Source organism: Neomonachus schauinslandi, chromosome 3, assembly GCF_002201575.2.
Source record: "Neomonachus schauinslandi chromosome 3, ASM220157v2, whole genome shotgun sequence".
Lineage (NCBI taxonomy): Eukaryota > Metazoa > Chordata > Mammalia > Carnivora > Phocidae > Neomonachus > Neomonachus schauinslandi.
Genome location: NC_058405.1, coordinates 176,692,943 through 176,701,466, shown reverse-complemented (window position 1 = coordinate 176,701,466; position 8,524 = coordinate 176,692,943).

Here is an 8,524-nt window from a genome sequence, read left to right as displayed (position 1 = left end):
TGCGAGATTTTGTTATACCTTTTATCCCAGACAAAGGGAATCTATCCACCCTATGTTTGTACAACTTCGAGTCAGACATTTAAGAGACTTATCCTTGAATAAAGAAGGTTTACTCCAAGTTGATTTGGTCTCTATCCCTGGACATAAGAAAGGCTGACATAATTTCTAGTATCTTTCTTACTTGGTATCCACATCTTGTAACATAATCCTGAGAGGCAGCTGGTACTATTTATGTCCATCTCATGGATGTGGAAACTGAGATTCAGGAAGTTTCAGTGAGTTGTTTTAAGTCACACACTGATACATTTGACATCTCAGCACAGTGGCATTAGCTAAAGGGCAGAGACCTCAGCAGTGCGGGGAATTGTAGAACATATAAATAGCATCAAGTAATAGAGAATGTATGCTGGTTAGATACTTTTGTATTAATGGAATATTTAATGAATATACATATGGATATGTTTTTATAGAAATATGTTTTACAGTAGGAGAATACAAAAAATAAAAAGAAGGAGGATTCGTTTTGGAAACATTCTCGAAACAAGATCTTGCTCTTTGTAGTAAAAACAATGAGAAATTATAACAATAAACCAGTGAGGTTTTTTGGAGTCCTTTGAGTCAGCCTTTGCAGACAGAAAGATTAAGAGGAGAAGGATCTCAGAGACTTTCTGGATAGTGAAACAATCAGTCCACGTGACATGAAATATAGCAAAAACTACTGCTAAAAATAATAGTCTCTTTCCCAATCTCCTAATGTTGATGGCTTAATACTCGGTTTTCACAGCAGAATTGCAGTTTTTCTCTGTGAACCAATGAAACCATAAGCCTTATATAAGTGAGGGGGATTCTGTAGATAATGCTTAAGTCACCTTTTGAGATTAGGTGATTAGGTGAGGGGAGGCAGGGTTTGGCCATACCAGAACAAATCAAGGCTGCCTGAAAAGGCAACACACTGGTCATGTGTTGGGAAGAGGGTGGAGAGAGGGATGTGGGAGATCTGGGGGATGTACCAAAGTAGGCTATATATCCTTTTTTAGGTCTAAAGTAGTCACATCTGAAATATAAAGGATCAAGGTCTATATCCAAGTGAATCAATCTAACTGTTCAGGAAGTCAACATAAGCAAGGACAGAAGTCCAGCCTGGAATGGAATGGCCAGAGATGTAATAAGAGTCAGATGAATTGAAGGCTGAGTTAAGAACTCAACAGGTACTTAGCACATTATTCTTATCAGCTGCTTGGTGACTCTCTTGGAGCTGGGAGCACGGTCTTAAGGACAGAGTGATGGTCACTGACTATGACTCAGGTTGAATTCCTTTGCTCTGTTCTTTTTATCCTCCCAGATGCCAGAGAACCCTCGTCAACTCTCCAAACATGAGAACTGCCAAAAAGTTAAGAATAGATGAAAAGACTTGACTAGAGAACACAGATGAAACATCAAAGAACATTCAGCATTTAATTGTCCTCAGAAGAATTTCTCACAGTTGCTGAGCCAAATGCCAAATGGGGCACTACATTATGGAGGAAAATTTACTCAATGGCAAATATTTATTAAGCATCTAGTATGTGCTAGGCCCTGTGCTCAACATTTTGTACAATGAGGAACAAAAGAAACAAAATCCTTGACTAAGAGAGCTTATAGTCTAGAGAAAAATTCATATAAAAAAATGAGGTTAAATTAATGTTATAGAAGACAGACCCGGATATTCTGAGAACAATAAGAACATGAATTTGTTTGGGGTGATCTTACAAGGGGTAGTTTTATAAATTAAAGCTTAAACCTGACAGAGAGAGAAAGAGGAGTTACCCAGGTAAAGGAAGTTTATTCCAACCAGAGAAAACAGATCAGGTAAAGACCCTGGGACAGGAAAACGCTTGTTGTATCTGAGGAACTCGAAGGAATCCTCTTTGGCTGGACGTCAGGAGAATGGCATGAGATGAAGCTCTAGAAAGCCTGGAGCCAGTTCATGTGGGGTTTGTAGGTCATTTTGAATGGTTTTAAGAAACGGAGTGAAGTGGTTTTACTTGCATTTTATAAAGATCACTGTCTGTTGAGTGGAGAAAAGAAAGAACAGAAGCCACCAGACCAATTCTTAGATTATGATGATGAATAAGATGATGGTGGCTTGCACTAAGCTGAGTGCAGTTGAGATGGAAAGAATTGAATTAATTTGAGATACATCCTGGAGTTAGAATCTACATAGTCCACCCAGATTGTTGAATTTAGAGGACAGGGAGAAAAAGAAGAGATGATAAAGGAGATTGAGGAATACCAGTCAGAGAGGTAGGAGGAAAGTTGAGAGAGGGTATAGTAGAAATAATGGAGAAAATGGTTCAAGAGCCAGAAATGATCAGAAATTTAGAAAGATGATTTTATTTATTTATTTATTTATTTATTTATTTATTTATTTATTTATATTTTTTTAAAGATTTATTTTTTATTTATTTGAGAGACAGAAAGAGCATGAGTGGGAGGGGCAGAGGAAGAGCGAATCTCAAGCAGGTTCATGGAGGGGTAGTGGTAGAAGATAGCATTTTAACAAGAATCACAGAAATAGCAAGAGAGAAAGTGAAGATAGGAGGTGAAATCGAAGCTTATGCAAAGTTTGACTTCCCTTTATAGTTAAGAGTTTCTCAGTTGATGTCTAGAGGGTTAAAGTGATGTATTCCAGTTCACCACATTGAGCAGAAGGGGATCAAAGTGGACATGATCCAATCTTAGATTCTCTAGCCCAGTGAAGAGGGTTATCCTTAGCATGACCAAATAATAGTACACTGTCCAATAGAGTAGTCACTAGCCACATGTGTCTATTTAAATTTAAATTAATTAAAACAAAATAAAATTTTATAATTTAGTTCTTTAATTGTACTAGCTGTATTTTAAGTGTTCAAGAGCCATGCATTTCCGGTAGCTACCATATTGAACAGCAGAAGGTATAGAATATTTCCATCAGAACAGAAAGTTTTACTGAACAGCTCTGATGTAATTTATCATTCACATTTGGGCACTATGAACGTGACGGATTCATAGTCATACCAGGACAGTAGGCTTGAACCATGACTGTCTTGGAAAAACATATGGACACCTTGGCTAGGTTGACCATTTTAGGAACTTTATTTCAAGTCTTTAGCTGGCAAGACGTGAGTAAAGCAAATGGTCTCAACATCTCCAAGCCTACAGGTAGGTGGGTGGACAGCCTCTAATCAGATCCTCGGATGATCCTCACTTTCTGACAGTCATGCCCTTGTGTGATTCTCACACCTTGAGTGTGGGCTAGACCTGTTGACTTGCTTCTAACAAATAGAATATGGCAAAAGTGATAGGATGTCATTTCCTAGATTAAGTTACAAAAAGATCATAAGTTTCATCTTAAATGTTTTGCTTCCTGGCTGGCTTGCTCTGAAGGAAGCCAGATGCCATGTTATGATACAACTCATGGAGAGGCCCATAGGACAAGGAACTTAGGTAGGTCTCTGGCCAATGAACTGAGGCCCTCAGTCCAGCAATTACCAAGGAACTGAGGACTGTCAGAATATGTGGATAAGCTTGGTAGCAGACTCTCCCTGACTTAAGTCTCAGATAAGACTGAATCTGCAGCCAACAGTTTGCAACCTCTTGAGAGACTTTGAGCCAGAGGCACCCAGCTAAACCACCCATGGATTCCTGACATACAGGAGCTAGGAGATAATAAATGTTTGTTACTTTACAGTACTACATTTCTGGGTAATTTGTTACACAGCATTAGATAACTAATACATCTAGGCTACTCAATGGGCCATTTTAACAAAATATTAAGGAGGTAGGTGTTGATATGCAGGTATTTTACCTCAATGCTCAACTCTCCCAGACTCAATTCCTCTTTCTCTTTTGTCTTCTACAATTTAGGAAGGCCAGCATGTAACTTGATTGAACCACAGTAAGCCTTCGATGTACATTTGCTAAATACGTAAAACAATGAATAAAAAATAATATAAGGCAGGCAAAGTTGTCCTCCTTCTACCCATCTGCAGTAGATGGCTAATCTTTGACTTGAGAGAAGAACACCTCTTCAGCATAAGCAAAAAAGTCCAGAGAACTCTGTGGAAAGGTATTTAAACTAAAAGAAACTCATTTTCTTGTGTTGTTTTTTTTCTTCACTCTCTCTGACATCTATTTTCCTTTTCTTTCACTCACCACGGTTCTGTGTATATTGGTGGCCATGGACATATTGATTTGTGAATGTAGGTCTTTCACTCCAGTTCCTTAGTGTTCATTAAATGACAGTATTAGTGAACAATATCATCTGTCTGCACCTTGACACCTCTATCACCCATATTAACTCAGTAAACCTTGATGGAATTCTAGTTCAAGTAAGAGCATCTCCAATAACTGTAGCATATACATTATCTCTATGACCATGAGAGTAAATCTGTGCTGTCTTAAATGCTCCTTTGCCACAGTAGCAAAAGCCCAGAAAGTCTTGATGAAAGCCATTAGAATAGAGGTTGTATAATTTCATGAACCCATGGGGTGCTATTGGCAAAATTATTCCTCAAAACAATTTTTTTAAAGAAGAAAGATGTAAATAGTGTGAAAATGAATTCAGAAGCTAAAGACTGAAATGTTGAGAGGCTTATAATTAACATTCAGCAAGTGAATGTACGCAGGCATCCCAAGCTCATTGAATGTGACTATAACCAGGACTTAGATAAAGGTAGACTTTAAGTACCATTGGATCAAAGATAAGTAGACATTCCAAGCAAGGACAGTAAAATGCACCAAGAGGAAGAAAAACATTTATGATTCTACTGAGAAAAATAATCAGTAGTCATCTGATGAGGTCAGGACAATGAACACCTCGTCTAACAATGATGGCTTGAATCACTGTGAAAATTAACCACCTACTTCTATTACTTCAGGGACAACACAATTACCATAGCTGGCATCATAAAAAGAACATTTCAAACAGAGGTTCACAAAATGCTTCTTGTTAGGAACTCTCTTGGCTTCTGAATGAAAGTCCCTGAGCTACCTTCTATTTTGCAAATGTAAGTGTCCCTTTGGTGTACTCCCTTTCTGCTCTGTATGGATGAGGAAGCTCAGTGACTTAGAAAAGCCCTGGGGGAATATGCATGGAAAGTCTCCAGGGATTCCAGAACCATTTGGGGGAAAATGAATTTTTTTTTTTTTTAAACTGAACAATTTTGAGACATGCCTTCATGAAACTGGGAAAGATAATTTATATAAAGTATAGTAATATGATTCAAAAATAGTTTGATTATGATCACTGTAAATTCAGGATGAGAGAGATTTCCAGGAATGTTACAGGACCAGATGACACCTCAATACTAATTTTGAGGTGGCCTAGTAGAGAAGAAGATGGGAAATTCACTTCAGAGGTGGGAAAAGGGGAAATCCATGGATTTCTCTGGTTCACTGAAAGCTCTGGATATTGATAAAAGGTTTTCTCTACTATATACTAAACCATTCCTATCTCATCCTGCTTTATCTTATCCTGGATTACTTGGGTAAACTTTTCTTTCTCTTCTCCTAGTTAAAGTATATTCTTCCATTAACCTCCTTCTCAAGAGCGAACATTTTCCATGAACTCTAACCTCTCTCTTTTCTGCTTGTTCTAGATTCCAATGATCCTTGGCCTAAAATGGCCTTGTTGGCTAGTGTCCTCAAATGCGTAACTAACTTACTCTTGGTATGGGTGCATACATGTGTGCCTTTGGTCCTTTGTAAACTAAACTGTAAGCTCCTAAGAGGGCAGGAAGTGTGATTTATGCTTTTGGTGCTTGCCTTCTACACCATTATCATATTTAAATGCTGCAAACACAGCAGACACCGTGACCATGATGGTTTATCCACTGATGGAGCTCCCCAGGCAAAGTGAGTCCATTCAGAGAGCATCTCAATGACATCAAGGTTGGAGGAGAATATGTTTGAAATGAATGTGATTTATAGTTGTGGTTTAAGTTTTAGAGTGCAATAAAGGCAACCCTACTCTGAGCTGCTGGTTTGGAAGTACTGAGGATATAGAGTTTCCTTTATGAGCACACAGTAGTTACAGGAGGAAATTGTGATGATTAATAGCTTATAATCACTGGATGCAACCCTGCAGAAAGATAAACATTTAGACTGAATAAACATTGAGTGCTTACTCTCTGCCAAGCACCACCATATTTTACCCTCGGAGACATCATGCCAGGATATCATTAGCCTTAGTTCACAAATGAGGAAGATGGGCTCTGAGCGGAGTCCAGAGAGGGTAGGTTGGAGAACCTTCCTTGGAAAGCAGGCCTCTTGACTTCAGCTGCAGCTGGTCACAGTTCACCCGGGGTGCTGAATTTTCCAATAGAAATATTTTTCCATGTTTTCAATTTGCAACAATAAAAAAGAGGCATATATTTAATTCTAAGACATTCTTTCTCATATCACACTGGTTATGAGTTATACTACCAATCAAAACCAAATATCTGGAAATAAGTATTAATATGTTTGAAACAAAGACAAACAGATTGCCAGTTCAAGAATTAAAAGATAGCACTACTTCTCTCTTGATGTTCTTACTCAGCCAAATAAACTAATTCCTATGATTATTATTTATCATGAATAGAACTGTTTGGAAGAATATTTCAACGTTACTTGTAGTGGACACCTGGTGTTTTTTGCAGGAGGTCTGCTCAACAAAAGAACCCTCTTTCTGGTTTTGCTGAGTCTCTGTTGTATAGCTCTTGCTGGGAAGCCAGGTCACTACTTTACTATAGAATCTACCCAATTTCTCCCCCATGCCCTGGAGGCCAGGTGGAGGGATGGGCATGTGAGCTAGGCTCAGCCAGCCTGACCCTGTAACGCAAGGTTTTGAATGTTGAGTGGGTGATCTCACACTGAGATAATAGAGCCCAACAGAAGTGGTGGACACCTTGTAGTCTATATTCAGCGGTGGCAGTAATGACAATGCTCATCCCCAACTATTTTCATCCCTACCCTCCCTTACCTCCTTATACTTAGCCTCTCCTTTCAATTCATTTAGCAGGTACCCTTCCACATCAGAAGAGCTTGAATTAACTTGAGTGGTGGTCTGTGCTTGCAACCAATAGCATATTTATGTGATAGCACATTAGGAAAACATCTAAACCATACAAAACTAATGGAAATGATTAAGTTAATCTTTATTTCTTTAATTTTTACCAGGGACAGGTGGATGGTTTTCAAAACACAGTGATTCACAACACAAACAGTTCTTTTAGGTGCTCAGGGTTAATGATCATTGTCAAAATGAATGAAATACTTGATGTCTGGGCTAAAGCTCAGTCTACGGATGTTGATTATTTTCCCAGGGTGGGGCCCAGCAACACAAGGTGCACAAAGTCCGGAGGCAGCGAGTTGAAAGAGGAAACGCACAGGCTTTGCAACCATTTCCGTCTACATCACCAGCTGTGCGATCCCTACGATTATCCAGCTTCTCTAGATTTTACTATCCTCATGTGTTCTCTGGGGAGAAGCCCATATACTCTTCTAGTTGTATTAAGGGTTTGTGAGCCTGAAGCACCTGGTAGATACATGAAGACGTGTGGGCCAAGCCATTTCCTCTTCTGTTATGACTTCTCTTAATTTCTGTATGTGGTGGAAACCATTGTCTATACAGAGGGGATAATAAAGGAAAAGATCACTCAAGGAGTTGTCTGTCAAAAAACCAGGGGAAACATTATATATACTAATATGTGTCTGTGTGTGGCTACTGGGATTCATATAACTAATATTTATAACTTTGATTATTTAAGAGTAATCCCAGAGGTCCATGACACAAAATACTTTGTAGTTTTGATAAAGCATATAAATGTTTGAACTGTATTCTGCAAAGGTGGTGATGGTGAGCAAATCACTTAGCTAGTGAATAAACCCAGCTGACTTCCCCAGCATTAGCAGTTCCGCTCATCTCTCTTGTTTTCTAGTAACTTCTCCTATATATTGAAATTCTCATGAGGTGATCGAATTACAGTTTCTTTGTGGGAAAGGACCTTCAGAGCAGAAGGGGTACAGGTGATGCAAGGCAAGAGAGAGTGAAGAAGTGCAAGGAAAAAGAAAAAAAGAACCTGATTTTTCTTTTTTTTTTTTTTTAAGTTTCCATTTATTTAAGTAATCTCTATACCCAACATGGGGCTTGAACTCACGACCCCAATAGTCACATGTTCCTCTGACTGAGCCAGCCAGGCCCCCCATAAACCAACCTGATCTTTCTAAAGAACAGATACCTTAGAGTTGAATCTGACCTCAGCAATGGCTTGGCTTGGAGTGGGTGAATTTCCAGTCTTACTCTCCGTAGAAGTGCGACATAGGGCTACATGAAAACATTTTAGCAATTGTTTCAGTCAGCTCAACACTGTTTGTCAAGTGAGAGAATAGTACCAGGGAATTTGTTGGTTGACAAAAGTTCATGAACAATGGATATTTTCTTCCTTTCTTCCTTCCTTCCTTTCCTTCCTTCCTTCCTTCCTTCCTTCCTTCCTTCCTTCCTTCCTTCCTTCCTTCCTTCCTT